Source organism: Dromaius novaehollandiae, chromosome 6 (assembly GCF_036370855.1).
Source record: "Dromaius novaehollandiae isolate bDroNov1 chromosome 6, bDroNov1.hap1, whole genome shotgun sequence".
Taxonomy (NCBI): domain Eukaryota; kingdom Metazoa; phylum Chordata; class Aves; order Casuariiformes; family Dromaiidae; genus Dromaius; species Dromaius novaehollandiae.
The window spans coordinates 11,748,973-11,767,314 of NC_088103.1; the positions used below are offsets into that span (position 1 = coordinate 11,748,973).

The window sequence follows — 18,342 nt, forward strand, 5'->3', positions numbered from 1 at the left end:
GATCCATGCTTTTTTTTTAATGTAATCCTTAAATTTGGCTCTTGAGAATACAGAAAAAAATGCTAAGTGCTAAGAAGTAACACATAGCAATTCCATAGCCATGTAATTTATTGGCAGAACAGGGATATGAATTTGGCTCTGCCACAATCTTAATAAATGCCCTTTCACAACCAGCCTATGAATTAGTTTGAGATGGGCTTCTCTCAATTTTTCCTGTTGGAGCTGTTCCAGTCTGTAAGCTGAATATTAACTGCACCATGATTTGAACAATAGTTTTGCAGGCAAGTACCAAAACCACATCTTCTGAGTCAGTCTTTCTCCTTCAGAGCAGAGGAACCTTTCATCTGTAATGGCTGTATTCTTACAGAATGTTTAAGGTTTAATGAATCAGAATTTCTGATAAAGTCAGTTTAATCGAGATTTCTGACCAGATCTGACACACAATCTTCATTTCCCTAGGGAATGTGAATTATCCAGTAGTGCTCCTTTTGTAACATCTAATGCAATTCCAAAGAGTCTGCTTAACTGAGGCAGAAATTAGATACATGAATCTGACTTAGAGTTTACAAACTAAATTTCAGTGAGATCTCACACAATTCTACTTTAACAAACTGATTAACTTCTACTAAATAAATTATTGTAAAAATACAGGGTTCTGAGGAGGAACGGAAAAACAAATTATTATTTTAATAGAGAAATGTACATATTATTTAGTAAAGGAACCAATTTATTTTAACAGATGATTTAGAGAACTCATCAGCACTTATAGAGAAGTCACGAATGCTTTAAAACTTGTTCTTTACTGAAGAATTTTGTTGTGCTTTTGATAGCAAACGCTATAGGAATGTGGAGAATGTACAGACTGAGGAACACTACAGATACAATCAAAGCAGACGGCCCTTCTTTTCCCTTCATACAGATGCTAATTTCCTAATTAGCTGTCTAAACACCCAGGAAATTGGCTCTAAGTATTCTCACCTAATATCTAATCCTGTTTGTTGAAAAAGAAATAGCAATAAAATCCTTTGCCTATGTCCTTCCTAAAGACTAAATAACAAGAATAAAAAGAAAGCAAAACACAACCATAAAGCCCTCTAGGGGAGAGAACAGGCTGCAGAAATTGTAAGCCTCATACCAGGGATATATTCTCTGCTTTTAAGACATTTGGCTATGAATACTTTGACATTCTTAAATTATTAAGATCTACTATGTTTCCTGAGGAATGCTTGAGGCTGTCTTTCCCTTGTTATCTTCAGCGCAAAGCAAGCATAATGCTATAGAAGGGCATGCACGTACTTAGTGCTACAAGTGAAATCAGATTTTGAGTTTTCCATGTAACTTGACTCTTCCACACAGAAATTCTTCAATGCCAAAACATGCAAGAAAACCACATTTCAGTGCTCAAAGGGTACTAGAATAGGGCTAGGATATTACTGTAGCCAGTCTAGTAATCTCATGCTGGCAACGCTGTAAAGTAGGAATCCCCGGTTTTGTTCCTGCCTCCCACTGAAGGGTTACGGAGGACATACTGATAATTCCTTTTGTCTAGACAGTAATACTTGGCTCATCTCAATTACAGACACTGCAGTCATCTCTATACTATTCTGCCATCCGATCTGCAACCATAAAGTGAACACGTTTTGTCTCTTTTGTACTATTTAGCCTGCAATTAGCCACGATATAGCAATAATTCTGCCTTATCCTCCATCTCATTTTTCTGTTTATCTCACTCACTCTTCTTTCTTTAAGTTTTCTCTGTCATTTTTCTGTCACGGGACAAAAACAATTACCGCATCTACAAAACCTTTTATGAGCAATTCTGCTCATTTAATCTTGATAGGCTTGCAATCAGCGCTCCATAAAGTATATCAGCTGTGGTAAGGCTCTTCAAAGGTAAAAGAGCATTTAGCAATTGAAACATCATTTGAATATACATCCTAGATTGTAATTAAAAATTTTCTGAACTTAGAAGAGCAGCTAGGAGTCTCTGATCATGACTATCACAAAAAATGCCTACCTGCAGAGTTCTTCGATCTTGCATCTCTGCTTTTGGCAAATCAGACTGGAAAACTTCTGGGATGAGTCCCTGTGTCCAGGAATAGATCTGATTCCTGGCACTAATAGGCTTCCTCTTCTGGTTAATTTCTTGCACTTTCTCCAGTTGTTTGACCCTAACCCTATTGTTGATCTGACTATAAAAAGGTGTAAAACCTCAAAAGACAATCAAGTTCAATGCTCAGCCTGCTTTCTTCAGTTTGCCCAAATCAGTTAATAGGTCACTTGGGAAATGAACCAATCCAAAATTTAGTTTACTATAAATTTGCTGAACTTCTCTTCCCCAAAACCTTCATAAATTTCAACATTTCCCTCTGGAAGGGTTTACTGTATTATCTTTCAAATCACAGTCAAATGAAACACAGAAGTTGTTTAATAAAGGTTGCCAGTGCTAAAGATTCTGCAGCAACGAGGCTCTGCCACAGCCAGGATGGGACACTTGAGAACACATTTGTTTCATGAAACTATCCATCTTATACAGTCCAAGAATTAAACTGATTGAGTTATAAGCACACCCTAAACTTGTTATTTGCTTTTGAGAACACAATCTATACATTCATGTTGCTCCTCTAAGAACCAGCCCCTCCCCCCCCAGCACGTTTACATTTGCAGAAAAAAGCAAGGGAAACATCCTAACTTTCAGGAAGCCAAATGATACAGACAACTAAGTTGCATTATATTTGTCTTCTCTTAGTCTTCAGTCCCTGAAAAGAACTCCAGAAACCTTTCCTTGACCTGAGATTTGAGCCAGACTCATAGCTTACTCAGAAGACAGACATGGGGAATTGCTTCTCTCAATGTGATCATACTGGAAGCATCCGTTGGTGAGCAAAATTCCTTTGTGAAGAATGGTTAACCACTGCAGCATTGACTCTCCTTATTCCATATTGACAAAGTGGTCTTTGTATCTTTTTTTTTTTTTTTTGTTAAACTTGGATATTCCCTCTGAATACTACCTAGTGTTTTTCTTCCTATATTTTATATAGCTTCTAATAGAGAGTTCTTCCTGCAAATTATTCCTGAAAAGAATGTTTTCATTTTTACATAACATCTTTGGAGGACATATGCCATTACCTTCTCCTGTCTGATAACTGGCATTTTGTCACTTAGTCTTATATCAAACCTTCTAGCTATCTCAGTTCCTCAACTTCTCTAGCCTATATTGTTAGATTAAATTGTGAAGAGCAGCCACAAAATTATTCACTGACAAGTTTTTCTTACCTCTGTAAGGCAAGTGATGTCAGTTCAAAAGCTACACTGCAGGATGGCTTCACATGCTTACCTCATTTTTCTTTAATGGTATAAAGCTGTTTCCTGTGGGCCACAATAAAGCTTTCAGTAAAGATAATATCCACTGCTGTAGGTTGAATTGTACAGAACTTGCTTCTCCTCTGTTTGCTGATCTAAACTGAAAACTCTGGAATGGGCTCTCTTAGCACAGCTATCCCTCAAGGGTGATGAAAGTTGAACTCTGATGTGGACTGTATTTGGAAAAACGCTGAGAAATGGTTCTCATTGTACTTTACCTTCCTTTTTTTGCGTATTTCTTCGTTTGGCTGCAGTATAACTGTGTGACCCATAAAGTAAGCAAACTGATATTGCAGTGGGTGTCAGCTTGCTTTTTCTTTCACTTTATTCAGTTGTTCTTACTGCCTGATCTTCCATCCAGCTTTTTGTTGATCCTTAATGTTTTTATGTTTTATATGTTTGTTTTGCTTTTAGCTGGTGAAACTTTAAGGCTACTCTTAATTATTTTTATTCTGTATCACAGCAAACATAGGCAATGAGAAGGATGACTGTAATTTCCTCATTACCAAGAAATACAGTATTTCTACGGATTCAGCGGCTGAATGCCTTACTGAATTATAATACCCAATAGATGCTGTCCTAAGGCACTTACAAACTGGACAAAATTAATTCATTTGACCCATTCCTTGGGACTTCAAGGACAACGCAATTTACTAAAGTTATATAAAATACCATGACAACTTAATTTAGGTATCTTACTGAACCAATACAAATTCCTTTGCTGGAGCTAGTCCACCAGACAGGCAGTACAGCCATGTCTTTTGACAGTCTGGTGCCAAAGTAATGACCCCTGTAATTTTGAGATTATAAGATCTGCAGTAGCATAAAGGAAAGATTAAAAAGAAAAAGGGGGGGGGGAGAGGGAGAGAGAGAGAAACAGCAGCTAATGTTTGTATTTGTTAACGTCTGCTATTGATAGAGACTAAGCTCTGAAGAGCTGTAGGGGAGTTATTTAGCTCCATACAAAAGAAAGTCCACTTACTCTATGATTCTCTAGCCACAAGATTTGCTACATATGCTAGCAAGTACAATATGAATGTTCAAGCAAATGCAAGTATGTTTTGCTTGTACATATGCATATTTATACACGGACATGCAACCTGACATCCACACAGAATTTAGAGATTTGTGCCCTCCAATTACTAAATGAAATGTCTGAAAACCTTCTGAAAGATAGACTGCACGCAAATTAGCGTTATATCGTCTTTCAGAACATGAATAAAGTACTGTATAGTACCTTAGATGCATATGAAGAGCTTTCTTTCTTGTCATCTTTAACTCAGACACAACAGTTTCAATATCTAACCTGTAACAGCATCTTTCAGCAATCACTAGTGCTTTCAGACCTGAGCTGCCCGAACCTCAAAACTACTTTTTCACCAACTTCCTAAATTTCAGATCTCACTTAGTTTCTATAAGAAACCTATTACTGCCAGCAAAAGACTCTGAAGCAGATTAAAAATTAGGGAAGCATAAACTAAACTGAGTGTAATAACAAAACAAGTTATGTAAGGATTACATACTGTTTGGATCTTCATTTTTATAATTTAGTTCCATAACCCCCCCCCCTCCACTTTGACTCTTACATGAATTTGCTGCAGTATTCCGATTTCCTGCATTTGCACTGCTGCAGAAGTCACGTCGGACTTAACTCTACTGACTACAAAGAATGTGGGTCCTGCAAATAATCACAGTTTCTGATGAGATTTAAGCCTCTTGCTTACAGACAGCAATGATTAAGGAGCAACAATTCTAAGTTTCCATTTAGGACAGAAAAGAAAATCATCCACTCTCAAAGGGAATAATGTGAATTACATACAGGCAAGGCAAGGAGGAGGAGCTGAAAAGTCAACTTCTACCATCCTGGAAAAATGCTCGGTGCATTGAAAATAATGTGTGACCAAAAAAAAAAAAAAAAAAAAAAAAGAAACCCAACTGTGACCCCCCCCAAAAAAAACAGAAACAAAAAAATATTTTGAGTCAACAAATTGATATTAAATAAAATCAAAATGCTTTCTTAAAAGTCTATCAAGCTCCTACAAGCTTAACCTGGCCTTCACTAAAAAGAGGAAGAGAAGGTTACACGGCAAACAAAGTCTTCTCTCCAGAAGTTGCCATTTCTGTCACACACTTTGCCAAAGGAAGCCAATAAAACACAGGGTCAGGCTTCAGCTACTTGAGTGATGATGGGCCTTGCAGAAGTTGTGCTCCACTCTACTGATTTGTAGGAACAAACATTGGTCAGACATTTAGATGACACTTTGTTGAACACATGCTTGCTTTTTTTAACTGAGAGGCTTTTTCCTAGGTTTAGATTAAAATCAGGGTGAGTCAATATTAATACCCAGACACGTAGTGCAGTTATATAAGCAAATATTACCTGCTTCATGCTAGAAGAAATAGATGTGGACTGATAATAGTCCAAAACAGCCCCTTTTTTGACTTCTTTTATTTCTAACTCAAATAATTCTCTCTGACCTTAGCTTTTCTTGGATTTTCTCTGCAGAAATGCAGGACAAATTTTAGTTTCATCTGCACAGAAAGATTCTGGGCAGAGATGAAGTCCTCTTAGCATCACTCATGACTATTTAAGTGTGTCTTTAAACAGGGCTCATATTTTTCAGCACAGTGGCCATGCTTCCTTATGGAGGATGTTACAATCGGCCTCTCTCATTTACAGAATTTACGTAGTTTAAAGTTTCAAAATATCCTATCAGATTTTTGGAGCAAAAAAGCTTGAGTGCATGAAATCTGAAGGGTTCAAGTGATCATATTTTTTATATCTTAGAAAAAATAATCATTTCCTGTATTTGTTCCTATTATAATACTAACTAAAGCTGTGTCTACCTGTGAGAATATTTTTTGTTCTACAAGAGATGATCACACAATACTGACTTAGAAATGTGCTCCATACTTCAAAGATGCATGCTTAACATTTCCTTGAGCTTCTTTGAGACAGACCTCCCTTAACATCCTTTTCCGGAAAAGCTGATTTCTATTTATGCGGAAGAGAATGGATTTTTTAAGTGTCTTCATTTGGGAAAGAACTGCTCATATGTTATGCAACAGTCTGGTAGACTCCTCTATGTCCTACCAAAATGTAATCTGACATTCTGCTGTTGCTCTTCCCGTTTTCCCAATCACACAGAAATAAATACACAGTTGGAGTCAGATGCTGTATTTCATCTTGTGTTTTGAAACCAATATGAATTACTCTTAAATATTCATACTGCTTGGGCACATCCTGTAAGACTAGTTTCATTTTAAAAAACATGGATTTCATCAATTGCAATGCTTCCAAAACTCTTAATATTCTTAAACTCTCATTTCACTCCAATCACAGGCAATATTCATTTTTTTCTCTGCTTGCTTAGAAGACACCTTAGGCCTATTCAAAATGAAAACTGAGCTATAGCAAGAAATCACATTCAAATAATGATTCGATCTAACTATCCAACCCTCTTCAATTACTCTTCCAAGAGCCAGGTATTGACTGAAGAGCAGTTTTTTTCTAGTTTGTGAGTGGGAGATTTAATATATTTACAAGCACTGTAACACTTGGCTCAAAAAAAACCCCCCAACACTTGTATCCTGGCAGACCCCTTTCTTGTCTGGCTATGAGAGTTCTGGAAGAAGGATGGCAAAAAGCTGAGGGCCTGCAGGAAAGAAAGTCAACAGGGAAGTAGAAATACTTCACATCTGAGTGTGCAAAAGAAGCAGCAGAAGAGAACTGAATGCACAGTGGGCAAAGATTATACATCCAATGCCTAGAGATTCTGAGTGTGCTCCAGACCCAAAACATAAAACATTGTTTTCTTTAGAACCAACGTTTACATCTGACACAGCATACAGGCCACACACAGAGAAAAGCCTGCTAACAGAACACCATCGAGCTGATTCTTGTAATGGCAATATTTGGAATGAAGAGCAACAAATAACAGACACACCATTTTTCAAAATATGTATGAAACAAAGTTCTACTGGATCCTTAGCATGCTGGGTCTCGAAGATTCTATTCCAGAGAAAGCAAAGATTCTAGTGCTTCCATAACTTTTTCCAACATCATGTCACATATAATCATTTCAGGAAAAAAAAAAATCAAGTATGTGATGAAAGTGATGAAATCCCTCAACAGAAATGCTGAACACATATAAACATACGGAAAATAAAATTAGCAAACAATGCACAAGATAAAGTTTGTCCTCAATAAGCATTTGCCAATTACTCAGAAGAGAGAACAAAACTGTAAAATTTAAAGTCTGTTATAAAATAGTTTGCAAACTAAAATAAAGAATGAAAACAGTGTAGTAAATGGTTTACAGTGAACTGTTTGCCTATAGAATACATCTTGAGAAACCAATTTCACCTTCTACTCCAGTTGCAATTTATTTGAGAACAGACTTTCAAATCATCTTGTCCTTTCTGCCTCTCATATCTTGCTCTGTAAATAACTTGCTTTCTATGCTTAATACTGAGTGAACATTTGTCCACCAATGGCATATTACCTATACTTTTGAATTGGTAAAGCACCTCCCACACAGGAAAGCAAGCAAAAACATGCTTAACCTCCACTGAAATCAACTTAAGAACTTGCTTAAAACTAAGCATTTTTGCAAACATTATCTTAAATAAAGAGTAATCTAACCCTGTGTATCCATGCTTTCTTGAACTGTGATCAAAATGCTTCTGGTTACAAATACATCATCTGCAAATTCAGTAAGTCTTAGACATTTTATGAAAACAATTAAACGGCCAAATTTTTTCTGCAGAGTTTAACTTGAGGAATGTTTTTACTTTTTCAGACATTTTAGTCTTGAAAAACAGAGGTTATGTATTTTTTTTTCTGTACTTAAAATGGCTTCCTGAAAAGCATTCCCTTGAGATTTTGCACAAAGTGATCCTCAGGTGGTCATTAGTTTATTTTTCTAGAAACGTTAGATTTGCTACAGTTTCTGTGGGAATAAATAACTAGCCTCCTTCCAGAGCCACAGGCTTTTTAATTCTCAAAGACATCACCTTATTTCCACGTGGATAATGCACAGAAGCTTGTGAGGGCTTTTGCTGTGAGAAGGCAGGGTGTCTGCACAATAATGGACTAATTTACTCTACTTGCAATGCAGTTTCCTGAACTCATATCCTTATAAACTCTGTTCTCACAGTTAATGAGGTGGGATTATGCAGCACTGAATTTATTAATATCACAGAACTGTGTTTCACACACTGAACTATCATTCCTAAACCTGGTGTTCAAGTGTCCCGTAACAAATCAACAGCATCTTAATTACTTTTTTTTTTTTTTTTTTTTTTTTTTTTTTTTAAGTTTGTTGCTGTAACAGGGAAAGCACATATTCCCTTTTAGTAGCACAGAATCTAGCATATTGGCAATGCCCTTGATCTCTTTTACCCTACTGCGATGACACATCATAGTTTCTGTGGCTTTTTGGTTCCTGTAGGTATGTTATATGGTGCTGAAAGGTAGATTCTTGGGACATATCGTGTGGAAATCTATGCAAAAAGTATATTCTATACACAAGATTCTTGCTGTGTATGTTAAAAGTATTCATTACTTATGTGAGAACTTTTAAACAGAAAAAGGTTATGGATGTATATAACCAGAATTTTAAGGTGCCTAAACATTGTTAGTTTTTGCTACAGATGTAAGAGTATTCCATATAACAAAAATAAGCACAGAACATTGGCAAAATGATTTATTGTTTTGATTACTACAGTAATAAGAGCAGTCTTCTAGCAAAAGATGACCACCTGTGGTCCTAGATCCACAGTTTGAAAGATAAGGAGCAAATGGTGTTCAGGTGAAAACACAGGATGAAACATTGTCCTGCAAATCTTCCCAGGACACTGAGATCATTCTATGTTTCACAGGTATAAAATCCAAGCTTCACCAGAAAGACAAGCCACCCTACAGTAATGTACTAATCTGAAATATTTATGTAGTCTAGTATTTAGTGGTTTTAGAAGATAGCTGAGAAGACAGGATGAGTATTTCAGATTACCTGCAAAGTTATTGTTGGGAAAAGCAGTAGCCATGGTGACATGAAAATGATGGGATCACAGAGCAGGAAGGAATCCTATCAACTAGGCCATCTCCTGGACTCAAGGCACATTCAGCAATTCTTGGTCATTACTAGCAGACATTGCCTTGACTGTTAAAACTCTCCAGTGACAGATACTCTGCCGGTCTCTCCCAGTGAATCCATTCCAGGACTTATCTTCTCACGGTAAACTTTTAATCGGTCTCTACCCTAAATCTTTATTCCTGAGATTTAAGTTCATGCTGCTTATCCTATGCACTATAGACATGGGAAACAGTTCACTTTCAGCTACAAACAGCCTTTCATGTACTTGGAGACATTTAAGTCCTCTTTCTACCTGTTCTTCCACCTTCTTAGGTCTTTCTTCTTTAGGCTTAAAGAACTTTATTAACTAACCTTGCCTGCATTTTCTAGAATTCTTCAAAGAGAACTATTCTCATGCTCTCTTCTGGACCCTCTCCAAATGTCTGCATCCATCTCAATTTTTTTTGCCTCATACTGGGCATATGACTTCATCTAAGAACAGCTGGTAGTATTATTGGATATATCTTCCATGTCTTACAAATATTACTCCTATTTATATACTGCAGTAACACACACCCTTTTTCACAATAGCACAGTATTTTTGACTCCTCTTCTCTCTGTGAGCCTCAATTACCAGACCATTTCCAGAAACAATTCCTACTTAATCCTACCTGCTCCCCTCCCTGAGTTTGTGTGCTTGACAAATCCCAAATGCGGTGTGCACTTCCCCTGACTGAACCACAGCCTTGCTTTTTTCAGACCATTTCTCCTACTTATCATGACCTTTTTTTTTTTTACCAATTACAAGCCTGTCCTCCGAAGAATCCTGTCCTTCCCAGCTTTATGCTACAGTCAAATATAATAGAAATATTTTCTATTCCATTATTTGAACTACTAACGAAAACATAAAGCAGGACAAAACTCAGGACAGTCCCCCTGGAGAACTTCACTCCTTCCAATTCAGTAGAGATCACTGAGAACTACTGCAGAGTATTCAGCCAGTTTTGCATAAATCCTGCAGTAGTTTTTCAAGACCATTATGATAAAGAGAAATGAGATTATGTTGAGTCCTTACTAAATTCAAAAAAAAAAAAATGTAAAGGAGAGAGGGAGTACAGGTGCAAAATTAAGCAATAGCATATTTGGATTATCGTATTTTACGTACCTGGCAGATGCGTAAAGCTTACAAATCTATATGTCAATTGGATGGTCTTAAAAATGACAATGGTTTTTTTTTTTTTTTTTTTTTTTTAAGAAAAAAAGCTGTTTCCGCACCTTGAGGTCTTATGATGTGTCATCTGTCTTATTCTTGCGAAGAAAAAGTAGTAGTCAGTTAACAACTATCAGACTTTTACTTTGTTAATACTTAACTGCTATCAATAATAAAGATGGGCAGATCTACATCTTATAATTTCAATTGTGCAAATAATACAATATTTCTTGGGAAAACTTTGATAGCTTACATGGGACCACTTAAAAAGAGGAGAATTAAAGAATGTGCATTTAACTGGACTAGTTTTTATCTAAAAAGCAGTTTATTTCACTCAATTGTGGAAAACTGCATTTCTCTCACACACACAAAATCTAGGCAAGAACAACCAAACACGATCGAAGGAAGATCTTATCTTTTGAGGGACCTGTGTTATCTTTCAAAGCCTGATATTCATTTAGTTTTGAATGGAACTTCTTTGAATGGAAGATTTACTAAAATTCCCAAATGTATCCAAATAAAGCCTTCATGCTGCAAACACTTACATGTATGTAAATTTAAGATGTGAACAAGCTTATCACTTCTAATAGGATTACAAATATACCTAAGGTAAAGCATATGAAACATTGTTTGAAGGCTTAAATAACTAACTCAGATGGCAGATTCATGATCTTGCTAAACCAACATAAATCTGGGCTGTTGCCAGATAAGGCTGTCCTATTCTCAGCTTCCAGCTCTGATTGTACTCAAGAGGTTTGTTTGCTTTTTTGTAGTGCAAGTTGATTTAAAGCCAAATCAGTCCTCTGAACTGACTTCACAGCCACAAAAGTATCAGCACAAGAGAAGCAGCGAAAAGGCTAAGAAAGTCCCCTTTGGCAGGAACCCATTTGTATACTGACTTCACGTGACCACAGAACTGCAACTGCGCTGAAACATAAGAAGAATTTTTCTAAAACATCAGTAAGAAGGTACTGCAAAATGCTCCTTACAACAAAGTGCCATGTCATAGAAAAAACATTTTTTTCGTCCTTATCTTCCAAATTTTAATGAATCGTCTAATCTGTCTGCATTTTCAAGTGATTTATGTTTCATTACCCAATCCAAAAATGCTTTTAGAGAATACACAAGTGAAAAGAATGAGTAGAAGAACACTTTCAAGATGTGAGGAATACAAAAGGTACAGTAAATTTGAAAAATAAAGTCAATACAAAAATGAATCAAGAAAAAAATTACTGAAGTTAAATGCAGCCTGGATTCTGATAAAGTTTTTTTTCCACTTAATCGCAGGATGCTCAAAAATAGCACCAGTCTACTACTTTCGCCTGTTAACAAATCTATGGAACAGTTTAAACACTATTGGAATTAATAAATACTCCTCACAATATCACTATAAGATAAAGAAGCGGTTTCAAGTTATTAAGAAAATAAAGAAAAAGGCACAAGTGTTTAAGATCTAAATCGTGGGTGACTCGAACTCTTATTCTTAACATAACTCTTGTCTAACTTTCTACCCAGTGTGTTCCAATGAGATCTCTGAGATCAGTCTAGGATGACAGCACTTCTAAGCAGGACTGAAGAGAATAAAATAAAGTTTTAACTGAGCTGCTCAAGGCCAACCACTGAACCAATAATATAACGAGAGAGAATAATTATCTCAAGAACCTCGTATGTTACTGAGCTCTGTTCAGCACAATAATCAGTAATGCGTATATTAAAATTACTCAACATCTTGAGTATACCTTCTGAAGTAGTCACAATGGGGACAGAACGGGAAAGAAGAATTGAATTACATTTGTACATTCATGAAGGTTAAATATACTCTTCAAAAATATTCTTTCCCTTACCCATAACTTGTTTATCTAATAAAGCAGACTTAGGATTTATTAATCTTATTTCTCCTTTGCACAGCATTCTACAGTTCCTCAGTGGACCATGTGATAAAGTCAAAGGGTAATCTCAGCACTTCAGTAAATGTCCCGCAGATCTGTCCACCATTTCCACATGCTCTAACTTCACTCAACCCTTCAAATGCTTAATTTCATGAGGACTGAACTACCAACAACAATCCACCCTTCAAATAGAGCGCTGCAGTTGTGAATACTTGGGAAATAATTTTTTTCGTTATTACTTTGCATCAGACTTGCTACTTCCCTTTTCAAACACCAAGGCTGTAAAGATTACTTGCTCAGCTGGGGCAAGTTCTGGGTCCAGTTTCACTGCTGTTTTCTAAACAGTTTGCTCTTTTTTCATTCTTATGTGCTCTTAACATACGACCATCGCAGTACTGATCACTGATAAACTCCACATAATGTCAGAAGCCACACTGAAGGGAAACACTTAAAACCTCTAAAATAGGGCCATACAGAAAGGATAGAAAAAACAAAACACAGCACACACTTTTAGTTTAAGAACAGACTTAAACACTGCATGAACCTCGTAAAATAAGATAGGAAACTAGGGATCCAGGAACAGCTAATAAACTGAATTTCAGTTGCAACCTGAAGTGCGGCTGGACAGCTAGCAATTCCTGTACTATGTCTGATTTATCAGCTTCTCAGTCCCAATCCATGCAAAAAAGGTCTTCATATTAAGATACAGTACAGCACAGGAGGGGCACACAGCTTGCACAGGCCCACCACTCCTTCCACATAATACAGAACAAAACTGTTTCTGCTTAGTTTAGTGAGACTTTTGGCCCTATACTCCTCCTTCAGGCTTTACCGTTGCTCAAGCTTCTCCTTTACTATCTTCTTCTCATTCCCTCTTTCATAATCCTGCACCTCCTTTTTCCACATATTTCATTATTTTTCCAGCCCTCACCTCCTCCCCTGCAGTGTAACGTCCTCTTCAGTTACTTGTCTGCTATCTTAGCTGCTGCCCTGCCCTTTTTTTCGCCTTATTTACTTCCTCACCTTTCATATCCCTGCCTTCTCTTTCCAGAATCTTTTTTTTCCCCCAAAGTACTAACAACAGCCTGTTATGACTGAATAATATAGACAGCATTTAAAGATGTTGCATACACCTCATATATGCACTGAAAATATATGCAGGCAGCACATATAATTTCATGTCTTCATGAAGGCTTATGTTTAGATTTTTCTATACAGAATTATAAAATCAAGATTGTTCTATCAGTTAAATTGCTGACATCTTGTTGGCCTCTAGCATAAAGAGGAAAAAAAAGTGGCCGTTCTTTGTTAAAAGTGAAAGCAGTTAACAGTTTCCTAGGTGGGTTCAAGCCACTATATAAAATGTGTGCATTCATCCGTGACGAGCGCTGACTCAAGACTCACTGCAACTACCAAGTAAAAATATGAACGTAAGTTTGATTTAGATCTAGTATAGCTATTAAATGACTTTGAAACTGATGACAGAGAGCTGTTCCAGAACGAGAGACTGAATCAAGTCATTACAAGAATAGCTTACCAAAGCATAACTCAGTGCTGTCCTCTCTCCTCTTCCTCCTTCACATCCATATTGATTATCAGAACAGAGGAACAAAAGGCAAAAAAAAAAAAAAAAGAGAAAGAATTGACAGTGTAATTCATGGCAAAATTTTTCATTATTGTAACAAGATGCATCAACTTCCAAACAAGTATAATTCTGAAATCTAAAACAGATGATATTTCAGCAGCACACAACACTCCATTTTCTTCAAAGTGTTATTTAAGAAAGGGAAATTAGATCTTCAGGGGAGAACTTCTTATTTCAGTGAAGAGATATCATTTAACCTATGTCTATACAGACCATTTAACTGAATTCCTAAAGCCACAGGGTCCCTTACTTTCCAAAACACCCAAGCTCTAGCTCACTTGAAATTTAAGATTCAGAACTTGGGCTCTGGGCTTTTTGGAATATTGGCCACTGCACACTATGAGATGACGAAAGGCAGAAGAGCTACAGATGGAATATTGAACAAGAGCACTCCTTAATCAAATGGGAAAGTCAAGTCAAAAAGCCAAACACATAAACACAAGATAACAACATCAATATCCCTAACTACTTTGCCTAATCTTATACATGACTCAAGCTCTCTATTCTCTTTTAATAGAATGCTTCTCCAATTCTATCTACTGAACTACAGCATTAGATCTACTGAGAACAATTTTGTCCTCACCAACATATTTCCAGTGGAACCAAGGAACACAAAGGATCTTCGTTTCATGCCCCTACTTTTTCCATGAGCAGACCCGTAAAATCTCTAGTATGACAGTGACTAAAAATTCATTTTCACTGTACAGGCATGTACATCCATGAAGGTTGGAAGTAACCCGCCAGCTTCTCAAGCATGCTACAGTGCCAGCATGCTCTGACTCATCAGTGGCCTCCAAGAACAAAATATTAAAATAATCCCAGGTACACAACAATAAATAGAGCAAAAAGATGCATTCTAGATCTTTTGTTTAGTCAAAAGTTTTCAAAACTAATTACTTGAAGTAGCTGAGAACTTGTGGAGCATGACAGCTGAAAAAGCATCTGCTCCTTGGTGGAAATGGCATTGATATGTGATGTTTATGTAGCGCTGTGCATGTCAGAGAAGCTCTACATTTATTTCAACATCAGAAAAGTATCTGCTGTGTGTATGCCTTAATTCACACCACACAGTGTGGTGTGAATGCATACTTAGTTTACTTAAACAAATGAGCTTCTAATCTGATTGACATGGCTGCTTAGATGTGTTTCTGCTTTCAAAGACTGAAACTTCATTCAGTAAGTAAATGCTTATTACCTATAAACAGATAACTTATTAAACTAAGTCAGAAAATATAAATCAACTGATGTTGACTAGGGTTGCTAAGTATTTTCTAATTTAGCAACAGCATTACTCAGTGACTATTTCTAAAACCCAACAATGGGTAAATGCCTGTCAGTGCCAAAAAAAGAAATTAAGTGTGCATCTAAAAGGCAGAAATGTACCAGTTTTAAAAGGGCTGACTGATGGGAAGCTTAAATGACGACTCTTCCTGAATGAAGAAATTTATGGAGAAAAAGTGCTTTACAAAAGGAATCAAGCAAAACAAAATACACCATGGTATCGTACATAAGGGGGGGAAGATTGACATTGTATGAGTTCTAAAAATTTGGTTAGACGGTCACATTTGTCAAAAATTTCCACTGCAAAGGGCATAGCTACTGATGTTTTATCTATCGAGACAAAAAAAATAACTATTTTTCAATTTTGCTTAAAATGTTAAAGAAGGGGAACTCTTCCAAAGTGACTATCTACAGCAAGGGAATGTGCATGAGCAGGTATGCTCAAGGGCAGTGCAGGAGCTCAGGCACAGCACCGGGAACAGCTAAGCAGGCCTAGTGAATAAGATGTCTGTGAAGAAAGTCTGGCTGCATAATGCAGATTTGGTAGTTACAACTGTGGCTGGGTGGTCCTGTGGTGGTGTCTTATCTGTGGGTCAACCCTGAACAGAAAAGCAGCAATTTTCAACTGGTAGCACAAATTAAACAACAGAGTCCAGGTGGCTCTACTTTGCATGGTGTACTTTGGCCCCAGTTCAGCATTATAAAAATTGTTTTTTTTTTTTTTTTATTAAACGGATTTTGCTCACAAATACATCTGTATTTCTGAGCGAGGCATGTAATTCTGATTTGATTATCCTACTATTAACTGAAAAACATGATGACAAGACACTGGCTTTGTTAACTGTATTTGTGTACAATTTAAGGCACTGTTATGGTCAATTGTTTACCATCTGCTATGTCTCCAGACGATCCACATAGAATAGCTGTCTACCATTTCTACCAGCTGAAGGGATTTAGATACCTAAATATACAGCCAGGTGCCTTACTAGCATTTCTAATGCATTTGATTACAACTTTAGGTGAATAATTACTCTTCGAAATTGTGATACTTTAGTTTTGGGGATAGTATTCTCTGCCTTTGTGTATTCATGTCATTAGATCAGTTTCTGCCGATGGCAACCTGTTCTTGGGTTGTTAAAAGGGATGTTTTGTTCTGGCAGAGTAATAATAATAATAATGTTAAAATAAAAAATGGTCATTTTTCAATTAAATTCTCTTTCATCTAAGAATGTTGCAGAGATGTTTCTGAATATTGTGTAAGCACGTGCTGTATTTTAATATGCTTTTATCTGGGCTATCTTTTGTTAACTCCTCCACATTATTCCTACTAACAAAGAAAGCTATCCAGTTCTAGGGGAGAGGCAATGGGAGCAGTCACTCTATGGCAATGTCCAATACGAACCTCTAAAATAACTGAGTTACTGAAAGACAGGTCTCTATCTTCAGCTCTTTCTATTGACAAATCCCATGTCACACTAAGAATTACCACGCCTCTCAGTTTTCAGACAGAATTGCACGGAGTCTCTACATGCCCATGCTGCAAATTCCAGCTTGCATGCATTTGTTTGAGATCTGTGGGAGTTCTGGGTAGAGCAAGTTTAACAAAAACAGCTTGTATCTAGCAGTTTGCAGTTCATTATAGGATTATATCATTTACTAGTGATACCGAGCAACGCAATAGCAAGTAGACCTCTCTTGAACACAATGACAGATAATTATTAAATAACGATTACTTAGTTTAAAAACTCTGAAGTTATTGGGAGAAATAATATTGCTTTTGCCACTCTACAGAGATAGGAATAAATGGATAAAATAATAAAATGGCCTTACTAGCAAGTCATTTGCTGCAAGTATTGGGCCCACGCATTTGAAATCTATATTCTACCAGAGTAGTGAAATTTTGGAGCAGCAACCTGGTAATTTGGCATGTTGCAGTCTCATGAATCATTAATCTGAACTGAAATGTCCTCCATTAGATAGGCCTGCCCCTTGGAGCCATTTACCAATTCAGAATTCACAGATTGAGAGTAACACAGTGGAGAAAGACTGGGAGAACACACAATAGTTGAAACACAAAGAAACGAGTCAACACCAAAAAAAAAAAGACGACGACTAATATTGGAACTACAAACTCAACAAGAAAAAGAGATTTAAAGAGGACAAAACTTGTAACATGTGAAGAAAAGGAAAAAACAATGCTAGTGTCAATTGACAGAGCTATCCCAAGAATTATTAATATTGCTTTCTATGGAAACATTGCTTCATGACAAGGGACTCCTCCAGATACTAAGGGGGAAAATTAAAGCACTGTAATAGCCTGAGCCAGGCTATGTTTAAACTTTTAACTCATTGACAAATGTCAATGCAGCTTTGAAATATATGCACTATCATAACAAAAAAGACACACCCAGTCTAAGGCAGCACATAGCCCACTGCTCAAAAACTCCGATTCCAACAGCAACGTTTTCCATTTTAGCTGTATTTCTTCTAGTTTAGCACTCTCTCTTCAGTAGAAAATCACTTACATGATACAAAAACATCAAAGATGACTGCAGAAAGAGGCAATAACTCTCGAAAGAAGAAATCCTACGCCATTTCACAGTCACCTGTCTCAATCTGTTTTTTAGCATTGTTTATGTAGGATTTCTGTCATATGCTGCATTTGACTTGAGACCTTGTCAGATCATGGACCTATTACAAAATTAGGAAAAGGGAGCCAATTCTTCTAATTTGGTATCTTAAACTGCTAAATTCAGGTCAGACTGGAGCAAACTGAAGTATGTTAGAACTGCAATTTTAAATTAAAGTAACTGGCCACTGACAGTCTGCTTTATTTGCTTATTATGGCATGCCATTTTCTAACTGAAATCAACTTAG

General features: G+C 36.7%; 1 long non-coding RNA gene across 2 annotated transcripts in view; it reads right to left on the bottom strand.

The window, feature by feature from the left end:
* Window positions 1-18,342, bottom strand: part of LOC112997110 (uncharacterized) — a 79,716-nt gene that overhangs the window by 14,804 nt on the left and 46,570 nt on the right. Inside the window, exon 4 of one of the 2 annotated variants that reach the window (XR_003262622.2) lies at window positions 14,076-14,114. The exons of the other annotated variant lie outside the window; for it this stretch is intronic. This is a non-coding gene — a long non-coding RNA (uncharacterized LOC112997110). Of the gene's footprint in view, window positions 1-14,075; window positions 14,115-18,342 lie in introns of those variants that run through there. 2 annotated transcript variants of the gene reach the window in all.